This window comes from Schistocerca americana, unplaced genomic scaffold (assembly GCF_021461395.2).
Source record: "Schistocerca americana isolate TAMUIC-IGC-003095 unplaced genomic scaffold, iqSchAmer2.1 HiC_scaffold_22, whole genome shotgun sequence".
Lineage (NCBI taxonomy): Eukaryota > Metazoa > Arthropoda > Insecta > Orthoptera > Acrididae > Schistocerca > Schistocerca americana.
In genome coordinates, this window is record NW_025725928.1 from 1,043,818 (window position 1) to 1,066,457 (window position 22,640).

The window sequence follows — 22,640 nt, forward strand, 5'->3', positions numbered from 1 at the left end:
TTTCTTGTTCTTATGTCGGCTTTGTGCCTTTTCTATTTAATTCCGATGCAATTTCTGCGATTCGTCATCAATAAGAAGGTCCAAGGGATACAGTAAACCTGAAGTCAAGCATCAGAATCTAAAACTGGTTTCACAGGAAAGGTTCAAAACATAGACAGTAAGTAGAGCAAGTCTTCTTGTACTTGAGTCGGCATTGTGCCTTTTGTATTTCATTCCGATGTAATTTCTGTGTTTCATCGTCAATAAGAAGGTCAGAGGGATACAGTATACCTGAAGTGAAGCATCGGAATCTAAAACCGGTCTCACAGGAAAGGTTTAAAACATAGACAGTAAGAAGAGCCAGTTTCCTTGTACTTGAGACGGCATTGTGCCTTTTGTATTATATTCCGATGCAATTTCTGTGCTAAAACGTCAATAAGACGGTCAGAGGGATACAGTAAACCTGAAGTGATGCATCGGAATCTATAACTAGTGTCACAGGAATTGTTCAAATTATAGACGTTAAGAAGAGTCAGATTTCTTGTACTTAAGTCGGCATTGTGCTTTTCTGTTTAATTCCGATGCAATTTCAGTGGTTCGTCGTCAATAAGAAGGTCCAAGGGATACAGTAAACCTGAAGTGAAGCATCGGAATCGAAAACCCGTCTCACAGGAAAGGTTCAAAACGTAGACAGTAAGAGGAGCCTGTCTTCTTGTACCTGAGTCGGCATTGTGCCTATTGTATTTAATTCCGATGCAATTTCTGTGTTTCATCGTCAATAAGAAGGTCAGAGTGATACAGGAAACCTGATGTGAAGCATCGGAACCTATAACTAATGTCACAGGAATGGTTCAAAACATAGACTGTAAGAAGAGTCAGTTTTCTTGTACTTAAGTCGGCATTGTGCCTTTTGTATTTAAATCTGATGCAATTTCTGTGTTTCATCGACAATAAGAAGGTCAGAGGGATACAGTAGACCTGAAGTGAAGAATGGGAATCTATAACTAGTGTCACAGGAATGGCTCAAATCATAGACAGTACGAAGAGTCAGTTTTCTTATAATTAAGTCGGCATTGTGCCTTTTGTATTTAATTCCAATGCAATTTCTGTTTCATCGTCAATAAGAAGGTCAGAGGGATACAGTTAACCTGAAGTGAAGCATCGGAATCTATAACTAGTGTCACAGGAATGGTTCATAGCATAGACAGTAAGAAGAGTCAGTTTTCTTATACTTAAGTCGGCAATGTGGATTTTGTATTTAATTCCGATGCAATTTCTGTGTTTCGTCGTCAATAAGAAGGTCCAAGGGATACAGTAAACCTGAAGTGAAGCATCGGAATCTAAAACCGGTCTCACAGGAAAGGTTTATAACATAGACAGTAAGAAGAGCCAGTCTTATTGTACTTGAGTCAGCATTGTGCTTTTTGTATTTAATTCCGATGCAATTTCTGCGTTTCATCGTCAATAAGAAGGACAGAGGGATACAGTAAACCTGAAGTGAAGCATCGGAATCTAAAACCGGTGTCACAGGAAAGGTTCAAAACATAGACAGTAAGAAGAGCAAGTCTCCTTGTACTTGGGTCGGCATTGTGCCTTTTGTATTTAATTCCGATGCAATTTCTGTGTTTCATCGTCAATAAGAAGGTCAGAGTGATACAGTAAACCTGAAGTGAAGCATCGTAATCTATAACTAGTATCACAATAATAGTTCAAACATAGACAGTAAGGAGAGTCAGTCTTCTAGTACTTAAGTCGGCATTGTGCCTTTTGTTTGTATTCCGATGCAATTTCTGTGCTTCATCGTCATTAAGAAAGTCAGAGGGATACAGTAAACCTGAAGTGAAGCATCGGAATCTATAACTAGTGTCACAGGAATGGTTCAAAACATAGACAGTAAGAAGAGTCAGTTTTCTTGTTCTTAAGTCGGCATTGTGCCTTTTCTATTTAATTCCGATGCAATTTCTGTGTTTCGTCGTCAATAAGAAGGTCCAAGGGATACAGTAAACCTGAAGTCAAGCATAGGAATATAAAACTGGACTCACAGGAAAGGTTCAAAACATAGACAGTAAGATGAGCCAGTCTTCTTGTACTTGAATCGGCATTGTGCCTTTTGTATTTAATTCCGATGCAATTTATGTGTTTCATCGTCAATAAGAAGGTCAGAGGGATACAGTAAACCTGAAGTGATGCATCGGAATCTGTAACTATTGTCACAGGAATGGTTCAAAACATAGACAGTAAGAAGAGTCAGTTTTCTTGTACTTAAGTCGACATTGTGCCTTTTCTATTTAATTCCGATGCAGTTTCTGTGTTTCGTCGTCAATAAGAAGGTCCAAGGGATACAGTAAACCTGACGTGAAGCATCGGAATCTAAAACCGGCCTCACAGGAAAGGTTCAAAACATAGACTGTAAGAAGAGTCAGTCTTCTTGTACTTGACTCGGCATTGTGCATTTTGTATTTAATTCCGATGCAATTTCTGTGTTACATCGTCAATAAGACGGTCAGAGGAATACGGTAAACCTGAAGTGAAGCATCGGTATCTAAAACTAGTGCCACAGGAATGGTTCAACACAAAGACTGTAGGAAGAGTCAGTTTTCTTGTACTTAAGTCGGCATTGTGCATTTATATTTAATTCCGATGCAATTTCTGTGTTTCGTCGTCAATAAGAAGGTCCAAGGGATACAGTAAAAATGAAGTGAAGCATCGGAATCTAAAACCGGTCTCACAGGAAAGGTTCCAAACATAGACAGCAAGAAGAGCCAGTCCTCTTGTACTTGAGTTGGTATTGTGCCTTTAGAATTTAACTCCGATGCAATTTCTGTGTTTCATCGTCAATAAGACGGTCAGAGGGATACAGTAAACCTGAAGTGAAGCATCGGTATCTATAACTAGTGTCACAGGAATGGTTCATAACATAGGTGGTAAGAAGAGTCAGTCTTCCTGTACTTAAGTCGGCATTGTGCCTATTGTATTTAATTCCGATGCAATTTCTGTGTTTCATCGTCAATAAGAAGGTCAGATGGATACAGGAAACCTGATGTGGAGCATCGGAATCTATAACTAATGTCACAGGAATGGTTCAAAACATAGACAGTAAGAAGAGTCAGTTTTCTTGCACTTAAGTCGGCATTGTGCCCTTTGTATTTAAATCTGATGCAATTTCTGTGTTTCATCGACAATAAGAAGGTCAGAGGGATACAGTAGACCTGAAGTAAAGAATCGGAATCTATAACTAGTGTCACAGGAATGGCTCAAAACATAGACAGTACGAAGAGTCAGTTTTCTTATAAATAAGTCGGCATTTTGCCTTTTGTATTTAATTCCAATGCAATTTCTGTGTTTCATCGTCAATAAAAGGTCAGAGGGATACAGTTAACCTGAAGTGAAGCATCGGAATCTATAACTAGTGTCACAGGAATGGTTCATAGCATAGACAGTAAGAAGAGTCAGTTCACTTATACTTAAGTCGGCATTGTGGATTTTGTATTTAATTCCGATGCAATTTCTGTGTTTCGTCGTCAATAAGAAGGTCCAAAGGATACAGTAAACCTGAAGTGAAGCATCGGAATCTAAAACCGGTCTCACAGGAAAGGTTTATAACATAGACAGTAAGAAGAGCCAGTCTTATTGTACTTGATTCGGCATTGTGCTTTTTGTATTTAATTCCGATGCAATTTCTGCGTTTCACCGTCAATAAGAAGGTCAGAGGGATACATACAGTAAACCTGAAGTGAAGCATCGGAATCTAAAACCGGGGTCACAGGAAAGGTTCAAAACTTAGACAGTATGAAGAGCCAGTCTTCTTGTACTTGGGTCGGCATTGTGCCTTTTGTATTTAATTCCGATGCAATTTCTGTGTTTCATCGTCAATAAGAAGGTCAGAGTATTACAGTAAACCTGAAGTGAAGCATCGTAATCTATAACTAGTATCACAATAATAGTTCAAACATAGACAGTAAGGAAAGTCAGTCTTCTAGTCCTTAAGTCGGCATTGTGCCTTTTTTTGTATTCCAATGCAATTTCCGTGTTTCATCGTCATTAAGAAAGTCAGAGGGATACAGTAAACCTGAAGTGAAGCATCGGAATCTATAACTAGTGTCACAGGAATGGTTCAAAACATAGACAGTAAGAAGAGTCAGTTTTCTTGTCCTTAAGTCGGCATTGTGCCTCATCTATTTAATTCCGATGCAATTTCTGTGTTTCGTCGTCAATAAGAAGGTCCAAGGGATACAGTAAACCTGAAGTCAAGCATAGGAATATAAAACTGGACTCACAGGAAAGGTTCAAAACATAGACAGTAGGATGAGCCAGGCTTCTTGTACTTGAGTCGGCATTGTGCCTTTTGTATTTAATTCCGATGCAATTTATGTGTTTCATCGTCAATAAGAAGGTCAGAGGGATACAGTAAACCTGAAGTGATGCATCGGAATCTATAACTAGTGTCACAGGAATGGTTCAAAACATAGACAGTAAGAAGAGTCAGTTTTCTTGTACTTAAGTCGACATTGTGCCTTTTCTATTTAACTCCGATGCAGTTTCTGTGTTTCGTCGTCAATAAGAAAGTCCAAGGGATACAGTCATCCTGAAGTGAAGCATCGGAATCTAAAAGCGGCCTCACAGGAAAGGTTCAAAACATAGACAGTAAGAAGAGTCAGTCTTCTTGTCCTTGACTCGGCATTGTGCATTTTGTATTTAATTCCGATGCAATTTCCGTGTTTCATCGTCAATAAGACGGTCAGAGGTATACGGTAAACCTGAAGTGAAGCATCGGTATCTATAACTAGTGCCACAGGAATGGTTCAACACAAATACTGTAAGAAGAGTCAGTTTTCTTGTACTTAAGTCGGCATTGTGCACTTCTATTTAATTCCGATGCAATTTCTGTGTTTCGTCGTCAATAAGAAGGTCCAAGGTATACAGTAAAAATGAAGTGAAGCGTCGGAATCTAAAACCGGTCTCACAGGAAAGGTTCCAAACATAGACAGTAAGAAGTGCCAGTCCTCTTGTACTTCAGTTGGTATTGTGCCTTTAGAATTTAATTCCGATGCAATTTCTGTGTTTCATCGTCAATAAGAAGGTCAGAGGGATGCAGTAAACCTGAAGTGAAGCATCGCAATCTATAACTAGTGTCACAGGAGTGGTTCAAAACATAGACGGTAAGAAGGGTCACTCTTCCTGTACTTAAGTCGGCATTGTGCCTTTTGTATTTAATTAAGACGCAATTTCTGTGTTTCATCGTCAATAAGAAGGTCAGAGGGATACAGTAAACTTGAAGTGAAGCATCGGAATCTATAACTAGTGTCACAGGAAAGGTTCAAAACATAGACAGTAAGAAGAGCCATTCTTCTTGTACTTGAGTCGGCATTGTGCTTTTTGTATTTCATTCCGATGCAATTTCTGTTTTTCATCGTCAATAAGACGGTCAGAGGGATACAGTAAACCTGAAGTGAAGCAGCGGTATCTATAACTAGTATCACAGGAATGGTTCAAAACATAGGCGGTAAGAAGAGTCAGTCTTCCTGTACTTAAGTCGGCATTGTGCCTTTTGTATTTAATTAAGATGCTATTTCTGTGTTTCATCGTCAATAAGAAGGTCAGAGGGATGCAGTTAACCTGAAGTGAAGCATCGGAATCCATAACTAGTGTCACAGGAATGGTTCATATCATAGACAGTAAGAAGAGTCACTCTTCTTGTAATTAAGTCGGCATTGAGCCTCTTGTATATAATTCCGATGCAATTTCTGTTTTTCATCGTCAATATGAAGGTCAGAGGGATACAGTAAACCTGAAGTGAAGCATCGGAATCTATAACTAGTGTCACAGGAATGGTTCAAAACATAGACAGTAAGAAGAGCCAGTCCTCTTGTACTTGAGTCGGCATTGTGCCTTTGGAAATTAATTCTGATGCAATTTCTGTGTTTCATCGTCAATAAGAAGGTCAGAGGGATGCAGTAAACCTGAAGTGAAGCATCGGAATCTATAACTAGTGTCACATTAATGGTTCAACACAAAGACTGTAAGAAGAGTCAGTATTCTTGTACTTAAGTCGGCATTGTGCATTTCTATTTAATTCCGATGCAATTTCTGTGTTTCGTCGTCAATAAGAAGATCCAAGGGATACAGTAAAAATGAAGTGAAGCATCGGAATCTAAAACCGGTCTCACGGGAAAGGTTCCAAACATGGACAGTAAGAAGAGCCAGTCCTCTTGTACTTGACTTGGTATTGTGCCTTTAGAATTTAAATCCGATGCAATTTCTGTGTTTCATCGTCAATAACAAGGTTAGAGGGATGCAGTAAACCTGAAGTGAAGCATCGGAATCTATAACTAGTGTCACAGGAATGGTTCAAATCATAGACGGTAAGAAGAGTCAGTCTTCCTGTACTTAAGTCGGCATTGTGCCTTTTGTATTTAATTAAGACGGAATTTCTGTGTTTCATCGTCAATAAGAAGGTCAGAGGGATACAGTAAACCTGAAGTGAAGCATCGGAATCTATAACTAGTGTCACAGGAATGGTTTAAAACATAGACAGTAAGATGAGTCAGTCTTCTTTTACTTAAGTCAGCATTGTGCCTCTTGTATATAATTCCGGTGCAATTTCTGTGTTTCATCGTCAATATGAAGCTCAGAGGGATACAGTAAACCTGAAGTGAAGCATTGGAATCTATAACTAGTGTCACAAGAGTGGTTCAAAACATAGACAGTAGGAAGAGTCAGTCTTCTAGTACTTAATACGGCATTGGGCCTTTTGTATTTAATTCCGATGGAATTTCTGTGTTTCATCGGCAATAAGAAGTTCCAAAGGACACAGTAAACCTGAAGTGAAGCATCGGAATCTATAACTAGTGTCACAGGAATGGTTCAAAACATAGAGGGTGAGAAGAGTCAGTCCTTTTGTCCATAAGTCGGCATTGTGCCTCTTGTATTTAATTCCAATGCAATTTCTGTGTTTCATCGTCCATACGTAGGTCAGAGGGATACAGTAAACCTGAAGTGAAGCATCGTAATCTATAACTAGTGTCACAGGAATGGTTGAAAACATAGACGGCAAGAAGAGTCAGTCTTCCTGTACTTAAGTCGGCATTGTGCCTTTTGTATTTAATTAAGATGCAATTTCTGTGTTTCATCGTCAATAAGAAGGTCAGAGGGATACAGTAAACCTGAAGTGAAGCATCGCAATCTAAAACTAGTGTCACAGGAGTGGTTCAAAACATAGAGAGTAAGAAGAATCAGTTTTCTTGTACTTAAGTCGGCATTGTGCCTTTTGTATTTAATTCCGATGCAATTTCTGTTTCATCGTCAATAAGAAGGTCAGAGAACTACAGTAAACCTGAAGTAAAGCATCGTAATCTATAACTAGTGTCACAGGAATGGTTAAAAACATAGACAGTAAGAAGAATCAGTTTTCTTTTACTTAAGTCGGCATTGTGCCTTTTGAATTTAAATCCGATGCAATTTCTGTGTTTCATCTTCAATAAGAAGGTCAGAGGGATACCGTAAACCCGAAGTGAAGCATCGGAATCTATAACTAGTGTCACAGGAATGGTTCATAGCATAGACAGTTAGAAGAGTCACTCTTCTTGTAATTAAGTCGGCATTGTGCCTCTTGTATATAATTCCGATGCAATTTCTGTTTTTCATCGTCAATATGAAGGTCAGAGGGATACAGTAAACCTGAAGTGAAGCATCGGAATCTATAACTAGTGTCACAGGAGTGGTTCAAAACATAGACGGTAAGAAGGGTCACTCTTCCTGTACTTAAGTCGGCATTGTGCCTTTTGTATTTAATTAAGATGCAATTTCTGTGTTTCATCGTCAATAAGAAGGTCAGAGGGATACAGTAAACCTGAAGTGAAGCATCGGAATCTATAACTAGTGTCACAGGAAAGGTTCAAAACATAGACAGTAAGAAGAGCCAGTCTTCTTGTACTTGAGTCGTCATTGCGCCTTTTGGATTTAGTTCCGATGCATTTTCTGTGTTTCATCGTCAACAAGAAAGTCAGAGTGATAACGTAAACCTGAGGTGAAGCATCGTAATCTATAACTAGTGTCACAGGAGTAGTTCAAAACATAGACAGTAAGGAGTGTCAATCTTCTAGTACTTAATTCCGCATTGTGCCTTTTGTTTGTATTCCGATGCAATTTCTGTGTCTCATCGTCAATAAGAAGATCAGAGGGATACAGTAAACCTGAAGTGAAGCATCGGAATCTATAACTAGTGTCACAGGAATGGTTCAAGGCATAGACAGTAAGATGAGTCAGTTTTCTTATACTTAAGTCGGTATTGCGCCTTTTGTGTTTAATTCCGATGCAATTTCTGTGTTTCATCGTCAATAAGAAGGTGAGAGGGATACAGTAAACCTGAAGTGAAGCATCGGAATCTATAACTAGTGTCACAGGAATGGTTCAAAACATAGACAGTAAGAAGAGCCAGTCCTCTTGTACTTGAGTCGGCATTGTGCCTTTGGAAATTAATTCTGATGCAATTTCTGTGTTTCATCGTCAATAAGAAGGTCAGAGGGATGCAGTAAACCTGAAGTGAAGCATCGGAATCTATAACTAGTGTCACAGGAATGGTTCAACACAAAGACTGTAAGAAGAGTCAGTTTTCTTGTACTTAAGTCGGCATTGTGCATTTCTATTTAATTCCGACGCAATTTCTGTGTTTCGTCGTCAATAAGAAGATCCAAGGGATACAGTAAAAATGAAGTGAAGCATCGGAATCTAAAACCGGTCTCACGGGAAAGGTTCCAAACATGGACAGTAAGAAGAGCCAGTCCTCTTGTACTTGACTTGGTATTGTGCCTTTAGAATTTAATTCCGATGCAATTTCTGTGTTTCATCGTCAATAACAAGGTTAGAGGGATGCAGTAAACCTGAAGTGAAGCATCGGAATCTATAACTAGTGTCACAGGAATGGTTCAAAGCATAGAGAGTGAGAAGAGTCAGTCCTTTTGTCCATAAGTCGGCATTGTGCCTCTTGTATTTAATTCCAATGCAATTTCTGTGTTTCATCGTCCATACGTAGGTCAGAGGGATACAGTAAACCTGAAGTGAAGCATCGGAATCTATAACTAGTGTCACAGGAATGGTTGAAAACATAGACGGTAAGAAGAGTCAGTCTTCCTGTACTTAAGTCGGCATTGTGCCTTTTGTATTTAATTAAGATGCAATTTCTGTGTTTCATTGTCAATAAGAAGGTCAGAGGGATACAGTAAACCTGAAGTGAAGCATCGCAATCTATAACTAGTGTCACAGGAGTGGTTCAAAACATAGAGAGTAAGAAGAATCAGTTTTCTTGTACTTAAGTCGGCATTGTGCCTTTTGTATTTAATTCCGATGCAATTTCTGTGTTTCATCTTCAATACGAAGGTCAGAGGGATACCGTAAACCCGAAGTGAAGCATCGGATTCTATAACTAATGTCACAGGAATGGTTCAAAACATAGACAGTAAGATGAGTCAGTTTTCTTGTACTTAAGTCGGCATTGTGCCTTTTGTATTTAATTCTGAAGCAATATCTGAGTTTCATCGACAGTACGAAGGTCAGAGGGATACAGTAAACCTGAAGTGAAGCATCGGAATCTATAACTAGTGTCACAGAATGGTTCAAAGCATAGACAGTAGGTAGAGTCAGTTTTCTAATAATTAAGTCGGCATTGTGCCTTTTGTATTTAATTCCGTTGCAATTTCTGTGATTCATCGTCAATAAGAAGGTCAGAGGGATACAGTAAGCCTGAAGTGATGCATCGGAATCTATAACTAGTGTCACAGGAATGGTTCAAAACATAGACAGTAAGAAGAGTAAGTTTTCTTGCACTTAACCTGGCATTGTGCCTTTTCTATGTTATTCCGATGCAATTTATGTGTTTCATCGTCAATAAGAAGGTCAGAGGGATACAGTAAACCTGAAGTGAAGCATCGGAATCTAAAATCGGTCTCACAGGAAACGTTCAAATCATAGACAGTAAGAAGAGCCAGTCTTCTTGTACTTGAGTCGGGATTGCGCCTTTTGAATTTAATTCCGATGCAATTTCTGTATTTCATCGTCAACAAGAAAGTCAGAGTGATACAGTAAACCTGAAGTGAAGCATCGTAATCTATTACTAGTGTCACAGGAGTAGCTCAAAGCATAGACAGTAAGGAGAGTCAGTCTTCTAGTACTTAAGTCGGCATTGTGCCTTTTGTTTGTATTCCGATGCAATTTCTGTGTCTCATCGTCATTAAGAAGGTCAGAGGGATACAGTAAACCTGAAATGAAGCATCGGAATCTATAACTAGTGGCACAGGAATGGTTCAAAGCATAGACAGTAAGAAGAGTCAGTTTTCTTATACTTAAGTCGGCATAGTGCCTTTTGTATTTAATTCCGATGCAATTTCTGTGTTTCATCGTCAATAAGAAGGTCAGAGGAATACAGTAAACCTGAAGTGAAGCATCGGAATCTATAACTAGTGTCACAGGAATGGTTCAAAACATAGGCAGTAAGAAGAGCCAGTCCTCTTGTACTTGAGTCGGCATTGTGCCTTTAGAATTTAATTCCGATGATATTTCTGTGTTTCATCGTCAATAAGAAGGTCAGAGGGATGCAGTAAACGTGACGTGAAGCATCGGAATCTATAAGTAGTGTCACAGGAATCTTTCAACACAAAGACTGTAAGAAGAGTCAGTTTTCTTGTACTTAATTCGGCATTGTGCATTTCTATTTAATTCCGATGCAATTTCTGTGTTTCGTCGTCAATAAGAAGGTCCAAGGGATACAGTAAACCTGAAGTGAAGCATCGGAATCTAAAACCGGTCTCACAGGAAAGGTTCCAAACATAGACAGTAAGAAGCGCCAGTCCTCTTGTACTTGAGTCGGCATTGTGCCTTTAGAATTTAATTCCGACGCAATTTCTGTGTTTCATCGTCAGTAAGAAGGTCAGAGGGATGCAGTAAACCTGAAGTGAAGCATCGGAATCTGTAACTAGTGTCACAGGAATGGTTCAAATCATAGACGGTAAGAAGAGTCAGTCTTCCTGTACTTAAGTCGGCATTGTGCCGTTTGTATTTAATTAAGACGCAATTTCTGCGTTTCATCGTCAATAAGAAGGTCAGAGGGATACAGTAAACCTGAAGTGAAGCATCGGAATCTATAACTAGTGTCACAGGAATGGTTCAACACAAAGACTGTAAGAAGAGTCCGTTTTCTTGTACTTAAGTCGGCATTGTGCATTTCTATTTAATTCCGATGCAATTTCTGTGTTTCGTCGTCAATAAGAAGGTCCAAGGGATACAGTAAACCTGAAGTGAAGCATCGGAATCTAAAACCGGTCTCACAGGAAAGGTTCCAAACATAGACAGTAAGAAGCGCCAGTCCTCTTGTACTTAAGTCGGCATTCTGCCTTTTGTATTTAATTAAGATGCAATTTCTGTGTTTCATCGTCAATAAGAAGGTCAGAGGGATACAGTAAACCTCAAGTGAAGCATCCAAATCTATAACTAGAGTCACAGGAATGGTTTAAATCATAGACAGTAAGAAGAGTCAGTTTTCTTATACTTAAGTCGGCATTGTACCTTTTGTATTTAATTCCGATGCAATTTCTCTGTTTCATCGTCAATTAGAAGGTCCAACTTATACAGTAAACATGAAGAGAAGCATCGGCATCCAAAACCGGCCTGACAGGAAAGGTTCAAAACATAGACAGTTAGAAGAGCCAGTCTTCTTGTACTTGAGTCGGCATTGTGCTTTTTGTATTTAATTCCGATGCAATTTCTTTGCTTCATCGTCAATAAGACGGTCAGAGGGATACAGTAAACCTGAAGGGAAGCATCGGTATCTATAACTAGTATCACAGGAATGGTTCAAAACATAGGCGGTAAGAAGAGTCAGTCTTCCTGTACTTAAGTCAGCATTGTGCCTTTTGTATTTAATTAAGATGCTATTTCTGTGTTTCATCGTCAATACGAAGGCCAGAGGGATACAGAAAACATGAAGCGAAGCATCGGAATTTATAACTAGTATCACAGGAATGGTTCAAACATAGACAGTAAGAAGAGTCAGTCTTCTTGCAATTAAGTCGGCATTGTGCGTCTTGTATATAATTCCGATGCAATTTCTGTGTTTCATCGTCAATAAGAAGGGCAGAGGGATACAGTATACCTGAAGTGAAGCATCGGAGTCTATAACTAGTGTAACAGGAATGGTAAAAAACATAGACACTAAGAAGAATCAGTTTTCTTGAACTTAAGTCGGCATTGTGCCTTTTGTATTTACCTCCGATGCAATTTCTGTGTTTCATCTTCAATAAGAAGGTCAGAGGGATACCGTAAACCTGAAGAGAAGCATCGGAATCTATAACTAGTGTCACAGGAATGGTTCATAACATAGACAGTAAGAAGAGTCAGTTTTCTCGTACTTAAGTCGGCATTGTGCCTTTTGTATTTAATTCTGATGTAATTTCTGTGTTTCTTCGACAATAAGAAGGTGAGAGGGATACAGTAAACCTGAAGTGAGGCATCGGAATCAATAACTAGTGTTACAGAATGGTTCAAAGCATAGACAGTAAGAACAGTCAGTTTTCTTATAATTAAGTCGGCATTGTGCCTTTTGTATTTAATTCCGATGCAATTTCTGTGTTTCATCGTCAATAAAAAGGTCAGAGGGATATGGTAACCCTGTAGTGATGCATCGGAATCTATAACTAGTGTCACAGGAATGGTTCAAAGCATAGACAGTAGGAAGAGCCAGTCTTCTTGTACTTGAGTCGGCATTGTGCCTTTTGTATTTAATTCCAATGCAATTTCTGTGTTTCATCGTCAATAAGAAGGTCAGAGGGATACAGTAAACCTGAAGTGAAGCATCGGTATCTATAACTAGTATCACAGGAATGGTTCAAAACATAGGCGGTAAGAAGTGTAAGTCTTCCTGTTCTTAAGTCAGCATTGTGCCTTTTGTATTTAATTAAGATGCTATTTCTGTGTTTCATCGTCAATACGAAGGCCAGAGGGATACAGTAAACATAAAGTGAAGCATCGGAATCTATAACTAGTATCACAGGAATGGTTCAAACATAGACAGTAAGAAGAGTCAGTCTTTTTGTAATTAAGTCGGCATTGTGCCTCTTGTATATAATTCCGATGCAATTTCTGTGTTTCATCGTCAATATGAAGGTCAGAGGGATACAGTAAACCTGAAGTAAAGCATCGGAATCTATAACTAGTGTCACAGGAATGGTTCAAAACATAGACAGTAAGAAGAGCCGGTTTTCTTGTACTTGAGTCGGCATTGTGCGTTTTGTATTTAATTCCGATGCAATTTCTGTGTTTCATCGTCAATAAGAAGGTCAGAGGGATACAGTAAACCTGAAGTGAAGCATCGGAATCTATAACTAGTGTCACAGGAATGGTTACAAACATAGACAGTAAGAAGAATCAGTTTTCTTGAACATAAGTCGGCATTGTGCCTTTTGTATTTAACTCCGATGCAATTTCTGTGTTTCATCTTCAATAAGAAGGTCAGAGGGATACCGTAAACCTGAAGAGAAGCATCGGAATCTATAACTAGTGTCACAGGAATGGTTCATAACATAGACAGTAAGAAGAGTCAGTTTTCTTGTACTTAAGTCGGCATTGTGCCTTTTGTATTTAATTCTGATGCAATTTCTGTGTCTCATCGTCAATATGAAGGTCAGAGGGATACAGTAAACCTGAAGTAAAGCATCGGAATCTATAACTAGTGTCACAGGAATGGTTCAAAACAAAGACTGTAAGAAGAGTCAGTTTTCTTGTACTTAAGTCGGCATTGTGCTTTTCTATTTAATTCCGATGCATTTTCTGTGTTTCGTCGTAAATAAGAAGGTCCAAGGGATACAGTAAACCTGAAGTGAAGCATTAGAATCTATAACCGGTCTCACAGGAAAGGTTCAAAGCATAGGCAGTGAGAAGAGCCAGTCCTCTTGTACTTGAGTCGGCATTGTGCCTTTTGTATATAATTCCGATGCAATTTCTGTGTTTCATATTCAATAAGACGGTCAGAGGGATACAGTAAACCTGAAGTGAAGCATCGGAATCTAAAACGGGTCTCACAGGAAAGGCTCAAAACATAGCCAGTAAGAAGAGTCAGTTTTCTTGTACTTGAGTTGGCATTGTGCCTTTTGGATTTAATTCCGATGCAATTTCTCTGTTTCATCGTCAATAAGAAGGTCAGAGTGATACAGTAAACCTGAAGTGAAGCATCGTAATCTATAACTAGTGTCACAGGAGTAGTTCAAAACATAGTTAGTAAGGAGAGTCAGTTTTGTAGTACTTATGTCGGCATTGTGCTTTTGTTGGTATTCCGATGCAATTTCTGTGTTTCATCGTCATTAAGATGGTCAGAAGGATACAGTAAACCTGAAGTGAAGCATCGGAATCTATAACTAGTGTCACAGGAATGGTTCAAAGCATAGACAGTAAGAAGAATAAGTTTTCTTATACTTAAGTCGGCATTGTGCCTTTCGTATTTAATTCCGATGCAATTTCTGTGTTTCATCATCAATACGAAGGTCAGAGTGATACAATATAGCTGAAGTGATGCATCGGAATCAATAACTAGTGTCACAGGAATGGTTCAAACAAATACTGTAAGAAGAGTCAGTTTTCTTGTACTTAAGTCGGCATTGTGCTTTTATATTTAATTTCGATGCAATTTCTGCGGTTCGTCGTCAATAAGAAGTTCCAAGGGATACAGTAAACCTTAAGTGAAGCATCGGAAACTATAACCGGTCTCACAGGAAAGGTTCAAAACATAGGCAGTAAGAAGAGCCAGTCCTCTTGTACTTGAGTCGGGATTGTGCCTTTTGTATTTAATTCCGATGCAATTTCTGTGTTTGATCGTCAATAAGAAGGTCAGAAGGATACAATAAACCTGAAGTGAAGCATCGGAATCTGTAACAAGTGTCACAGGAATGGTTCAAAACATAGACGGTAAGAAGAATCAGTCTTCCTGTACTTAAGTCTGCATTGTGCCCTTTGTATTTAATTAAGATGCAATTTCTGTGTTTCATCGTCAACAAGAAGGTCAGAGGGATACAGTGACCCTGAAGTGATGCATCGGAATCTATAACTAGTGTCACAGGAATGGTTCAAACATAGACAGTAAGAAGAGTCAGTTTTCTTGTACTTAACACGGCGTTGTGCTTTTCTATTTAATTCCGATGCAATTTCTGTATTTCGTCGCCTATAAGAAGGTCCAAGGGAGACAGTAAACCTGAGGTCATGCATAGGAATCAAAAACTGGATTCACGGGATAGGTTCAAAACATAGACAGTAAGAAGAGCCAGTCTTCTTGTACTTGAGTCGGCATTGTGCCTTTTGTATTTAATTCCGATGCAATTTATGTGTTTCGTCGTCAATAAGAAGGTCAGAGGGAAACAGTAAACCTGCAGGGAAGCATCGGAATCTGTAACTAGTGTCACAGGAATGGTTCAAAGCATAGACCGTAAGAAGAGTCAGTTTTCTTATACTTAAGTCGGCATTGTGCCTTTTGTATTTAATTCCGATGCCATTTCTGTGTTGCATCATCAAAAGAAGGACAGAGGGATACAAAAAACCTGAAGTGATGCATCGGAATCTATAACTAGTGTCACAGGAATTGTTCAAAACATAGACAGTAAGAAGAGTCAGTTTTCTTGTACTTAAGTCGACATTGTGCCTTTTTTATTTAATTCCGATGCAGTTTCTGTCTTTCGTCGTCAATAAGATGGTCCAAGGGATGCAGCAATCCTGAACTAAAGCATCGGAATCTAAAACCGGCCTCACAGGAAAGGTTCAAAACATAGACAGTAAGAAGAGCCAGTCCTCTTGTACTTGAGTCGGCATTGTGCCTCTTGTATTTAATTCCAATGCAATTTCTGTGTTTGATCGTCAATAAGAAGGTCAGAGGGATGCAGTAAACTTGAAGTGTAGCATCGGAATCTATAACTAGTGTCGCAGGAATGGTTCAAAACATAGACGGTAAGAAGAGTCAGTCTTCCTGTACTTAAGTCGGCATTGTGCCTTTTTTATTTAATTAAGATGCAATTTCTGTGTTTCATCGTCAGTAAGAAGGTCAGAGGGATACAGTAAACCTGAAGTGAAGCATCGGAATCTATAACTAGTGTCACAAAAATGGTTCAAAACATAGACAGTAAGATGAGTCAGTCTTCTTGTACTTAAGTCAGCATTGTGACTCTTGTATATAAATCTGATGCAATTTCTGTGTTTCATCGTCAATATGAAGCTCATAGTAATACAGTAAACCTGAAGTGAAGCATCGGAATCTATATCTAGTGTCACAGGAATGGTTCAAATCATAGACAGTAAGAAGAGCCAGTCTTCTTGTACTTGAGTCGGCATTGTGCCTTTTGTATTTAAATCCGATGCAATTTCTGTGTTTCATTGTCATTAAGAAGGTCAGAGGGATACAGTAAACCTGAAGAGAAGCATCGGAATCTATAACTAGTGTCACAGGAATGGTTCAAAACATAGACAGTAAGTAGAGTCAGTTTTCTTGTACTTAAGTCGGCATTGTGCCTTTTGTATTTAATTCTGATGCAGTTTCTGTGTTTCATCGACAATAAGAAGGTCAGAGGGATACAGTAAACCTGAAGTGAAGCATCGGAATCTGTAACTAGTGTCACAGGAATGGTTCAAAGCATAGACAGTAAGAAGAGTCAGTTTTCTTATAATTAAGTCAGCCTTGTGCCTTTTATATTTAATTCCGATGCAATTTCTGTGTTTCATCGTCAATAAGAAGGTCAGAGAGATACAGTAACCCTGAAGTGATGCATCGGAATCTGTAACTAGTGTTACAGGAATGGTTCAAAACATAGACAGTAAGAAGAGTCAGTTTTCTTGTACTTAAGTCGACATTGTGCCTTTTCTATTTAATTGCGATGCAGTTTCTGTGTTTCGTCGTCAATAAGAAGGTCAGAGGGACAGAGTAAACCTGAAGTGAAGCATCCTAATCTATAACTAGTGTCACAGTAATGGTTCAAAACATAGACAGTAGGAAGAGTCAGTCATCTAGTACTTGAGTCGGCATTGGTCCTTTTGAATTTAATTCCGATGCAATTTCTGTGTTTCATCGGCAATAAGAAGTTCCAAAGGATACAGTAAACCTGAAGTGAAGCATCGGAATCTATAACTAGTGTCACAGGAATGGTTCAAAACATAGACAGTAAGAAGAGTCAGTCTTTTTGTACTTAAGTCGGCATTGTGCCTTTTGTATTGAATTTCGATGCAATTTCTGTGTTTCATCATCAATACGAAGGACAGAGATATACAATATAGCTGAAGTGATGCATCCGAATCTATAACTAGTGTCACAGGAATGTTTCAAAACAAAGACTGTAAGAAGAGTCAGTTTTCTTGTACTTAAATCGGCATTGTGCTTTTCTATTTAATTCCGATGCATTTTCTGTGTTTCGTCGTAAATAAGAAGGTCCAAGCGATACAGTAAACCTGAAGTGAAGCATTAGAATCTATAACCGGTCTAACAGGAAAGGTTCAAAACATAGGCAGTAAGAAGAGCCAGTCCTCTTGTACTTGAGTCGGCATTCTGCCTTTTGTATATAATTCCGATGCAATTTCTGTGTTTCATCTTCAATAAGAAGGTCAGAATGATACAGTAAACCTGAAGTGAAGCATCGGAATCTAAAACCGGTCTCACAGGAAAGGCTCAAATCATAGACAGTGAGAAGAGTCAGTGTTCTTCTACTTGAGTCGGCATTGTGCCTTTTGGATTTAATTCCGATGCAATTTCTGTGTTTCATCGTCAATAAGAAGGTCAGAGTGATACAGTAAACCTGAAGTGAAGCATCGTAATCTATAACTAGTGTCACAGGAGTAGTTCAAAACATAGTTAGTAAGGAGAGTCAGTTTTGTAGTACTTATGTCGGCATTGTGCTTTTGTTGGTATTCCGATGCAATTTCTGTGGTTCATCGTAGTTAAGAAGGTCAGAAGGATACAGTAAACCTGAAGTGAAGCATCGGAATCTATAACTAATGTCACAGGAATGGTTCAAGGCATAGACAGTAAGAAGAGTCAGTTTTCTTATACTTAAGTCGGCATTGTGCCTATTGTATTTAATTCCGGTGCAATTTCTGTGTTTCATCATAAATACGAAGGTCAGAGAGATACAATATAGCTGAAGTGATGCATCGGAATCTATAACTAGTGTCACAGGTATGAGTTCAAAACAAAGACTTTCAGAAGAGTCAGTTTTCTTGTACTTAAGTCGGCATTGTGCTCTTCTATTTAATTCCGATGCAATTTCTGTGTTTCGTCGTCAATAAGAAAGTCCAAGGGATACAGTAAACCTGAAGTGAAGCATCGGAATCTACAACCGGTCTCACAGGAAAGGTTCAAAACATAGGCAGTAAGAAGAGCCAGTCCTCTTGTACTTGAGTCGGCAATGTGCCTTTTGTATTTAATTCCGATGCAATTTCTGTATTTGATCGTCAAAAAGAAGGTCAGAAGGATACAATAAACCTGAAGTGAAGCATCGGAATCTATAACTAGTGTCACAGGAATGGTTCAAAACATAGACGGTAAGAAGAATCAGTCTTCCTGTACTTAAGTCTGCATTGTGGCCTTTGTATTTAATTAAGATGCAATTTCTGTGTTTCATGGTCAATAAGAAGGTCAGAGGGATACAGTAACCCTGAAGTGATGCATCGGAATCTATAACTAGTGTCACAGGAATGGTTCAAAACATAGACAGTAAGAAGAGTCAGTTTTCTTGTACTTAACACGGCATTGTGCTTTTCCATTTAATTCCGATGCAATATCTGTGTTTCGTCGTCAATAAGAAGGTCAGAGGGAAACAGTAAACCTGCAGTGAAGCATCGGAATCTATAACTAGTGTCACAGGAATGGTTCAAATCATAGACAGTAAGAAGAGCCAGTTTTCTTGTACTTGAGTCGGCATTGTGCCTTTTGTATTTAATTCCGATGCAATTTCTGTGTTTCATCGTCAATAAGAAGGTCAGAGGGATACAGTAAACCTGAAGTGAAGCATCGGAATCTATAACTAGTGTCACAGGAATGGTTAAAAACATAGACAATAAGAAGAATCAGTAATGTTGAACTTAAGTCGGCATTGTGCCTTTTGTATTTAACTCCGATGCAATTTCTGTGTTTCATCTTCAACAAGAAGGTCAGAGGGATACCGTAAACCTGAAGAGAAGCATCGGAATCTATAACTAGTGTCACAGGAATGGTTCATAACATAGACAGTAAGAAGAGTCAGTTTTCTTGTACTTAAGTCTGCATTGTGCCTTTTGTATTTAATTCTGATGCAATTTTTGTGTTTGATCGTCAATAAGAAGGTCAGAGGGATGCAGTAAACCTGAAGTGAAGCATCGGAATCTATAACTAGTGTCACAGAAATGGTTCAAAACATAGACGGTAAGAAGAGTCAGTCTTCCTGTGCTTAAGTCGGCATTGTGCCTTTTGTATTTAATTAAGATGCAATTTCTGTGTTTCATCGTCAATAAGAAGGTCACAGGGATACAGTAAACCGGAAGTGAAGCATCGGAACCTATAACTAGTGTCACAGGAATGGTTCAAACATAGACAGTAAGATGAGTCAGTCTTCTTGTACTTAAGTCATCATTGTACCTCTTGTAAATAATTCCGATGCATTTTCTGTGTTTCATCGTCAATAAGAAGGTCAGGGGGATACAGTAAGCCTGTAGTGAAGCATCAGCATCTATAACTAGTGTCACAGGAATGGTTCAAAACATAGTCAGTAAGAAGAGTCATTTTATTTGTACTTAAGTTGGCATTGAGCGTTTTGTGTTACACTCCGATGCAATTTCTGTGTTTCATCGTCAATAAGAAGGTCAGAGGGATACAGTATTCCTGAAGTGAGACATCGGTACCTATAACTAGTGTCACAGGAATGGTTCAAAACATAGACAATAAGAAGAGTCAATTTTCTTGTACTTAAGTCGGCATGGTGCCTTTTGTATATAATTCCGATGCATTTTCTGTGTTTCATCGTCAAAAAGATGGTCAGAGGGATACAGTGAACTTGAAGTGAAGCATCGGAATCTGTAACTAGTGTCACAGGAATGGTTCAAAACATAGACAGTAAGAAGAGTCAATCTTCTTGTACTTAAGTCGGCATTGTGCCTTTTGTATTCAATTAAGATGCAATTTCTCTGTTTCATCGTCAATAAGAAGGTCTGAGGGTTACAGTAAACCTGAAGTGAAGCATCGGAATCTATAACTAGTGTCACACAAATGGTTCAAATCATAGACAATAAGAAGAGTCAGTTTACTTGTACTTAAGTCGGTATTGTGCCTTTTGTATTTAATTCCGATGCAATTTCTGTGTTTCATCGTCAATAAAAAGGTCAGAGGGATACAGCAAACCTGAAGTGAAGCATCGGAATCTATAACTAGTGTCACAGGAATGCTTCAAATCATAGACAGTAAGAAGAGTCAGTTTTATTATAATTAAGTCGGCATTGTGCCTTTTGTATTTAATTCCGATGCAATTTCTGTGTTTCATCGTCAATAACACGGTCAGAGTGATACAGCAAACCAGAAGTGAAGCATCGGAATCTATAACTAGTGTCACAGGAATGGTTCAAAACATAGACAGTAAGAGGAGTCAGTTTTCTTGTATTTAAGTCGGCATTGTGCCTTTTCTATATAATTCCGATGCAATTTCTGTGTTTCGTCGTCAATAAGAAGGGCCAAGGGATACAGTAAACCTGAAGTGAAGCATCGGAATCTAAAACCGGTCTCACAGGAAAGGTTCAAAGCATAGACAGTGAGAAGAGCTAGTCTTCTTGTAGTTGAGTCTCCATTGTGACTTTTGTATTTAATTCCGATGCAATTTCTGTGTTTCATCGTCAATAAGAAGGTCAGAGGGATACAGTAAACCTGAAGTGATGCATCGGAATCTATAACTAGTGTCACAGGAATGGTTCAAACATAGACAGTAAGAAGAGTCAGTTTTCTTGTACTTAACACGGCGTTGTGCTTTTCTATTTAATTCCGATGCAATTTCTGTATTTCGTGGCCTATAAGAAGGTCCAAGGGAGACAGTAAACCTGAGGTCATGCATAGGAATCAAAAACTGGATTCACGGGATAGGTTCAAAACATAGACAGTAAGAAGAGCCAGTCTTCTTGTACTTGAGTCGGCATTGTGCCTTTTGTATTTAATTCCGATGCAATTTATGTGTTTCGTCGTCAATAAGAAGGTCAGAGGGAAACAGTAAACCTGCAGGGAAGCATCGGAATCTGTAACTAGTGTCACAGGAATGGTTCAAAGCATAGACCGTAAGAAGAGTCAGTTTTCTTATACTTAAGTCGGCATTGTGCCTTTTGTATTTAATTCCGATGCCATTTCTGTGTTGCATCATCAAAAGAAGGACAGAGGGATACAAAAAACCTGAAGTGATGCATCGGAATCTATAACTAGTGTCACAGGAATTGTTCAAAACATAGACAGTAAGAAGAGTCAGTTTTCTTGTACTTAAGTCGACATTGTGCCTTTTTTATTTAATTCCGATGCAGTTTCTGTCTTTCGTCGTCAATAAGATGGTCCAAGGGATGCAGCAATCCTGAACTAAAGCATCGGAATCTAAAACCGGCCTCACAGGAAAGGTTCAAAACATAGACAGTAAGAAGAGCCAGTCCTCTTGTACTTGAGTCGGCATTGTGCCTCTTGTATTTAATTCCAATGCAATTTCTGTGTTTGATCGTCAATAAGAAGGTCAGAGGGATGCAGTAAACTTGAAGTGTAGCATCGGAATCTATAACTAGTGTCGCAGGAATGGTTCAAAACATAGACGGTAAGAAGAGTCAGTCTTCCTGTACTTAAGTCGGCATTGTGCCTTTTTTATTTAATTAAGATGCAATTTCTGTGTTTCATCGTCAGTAAGAAGGTCAGAGGGATACAGTAAACCTGAAGTGAAGCATCGGAATCTATAACTAGTGTCACAAAAATGGTTCAAAACATAGACAGTAAGATGAGTCAGTCTTCTTGTACTTAAGTCAGCATTGTGACTCTTGTATATAAATCTGATGCAATTTCTGTGTTTCATCGTCAATATGAAGCTCATAGTAATACAGTAAACCTGAAGTGAAGCATCGGAATCTATATCTAGTGTCACAGGAATGGTTCAAATCATAGACAGTAAGAAGAGCCAGTCTTCTTGTACTTGAGTCGGCATTGTGCCTTTTGTATTTAAATCCGATGCAATTTCTGTGTTTCATTGTCATTAAGAAGGTCAGAGGGATACAGTAAACCTGAAGAGAAGCATCGGAATCTATAACTAGTGTCACAGGAATGGTTCAAAACATAGACAGTAAGTAGAGTCAGTTTTCTTGTACTTAAGTCGGCATTGTGCCTTTTGTATTTAATTCTGATGCAGTTTCTGTGTTTCATCGACAATAAGAAGGTCAGAGGGATACAGTAAACCTGAAGTGAAGCATCGGAATCTGTAACTAGTGTCACAGGAATGGTTCAAAGCATAGACAGTAAGAAGAGTCAGTTTTCTTATAATTAAGTCAGCCTTGTGCCTTTTATATTTAATTCCGATGCAATTTCTGTGTTTCATCGTCAATAAGAAGGTCAGAGAGATACAGTAACCCTGAAGTGATGCATCGGAATCTGTAACTAGTGTTACAGGAATGGT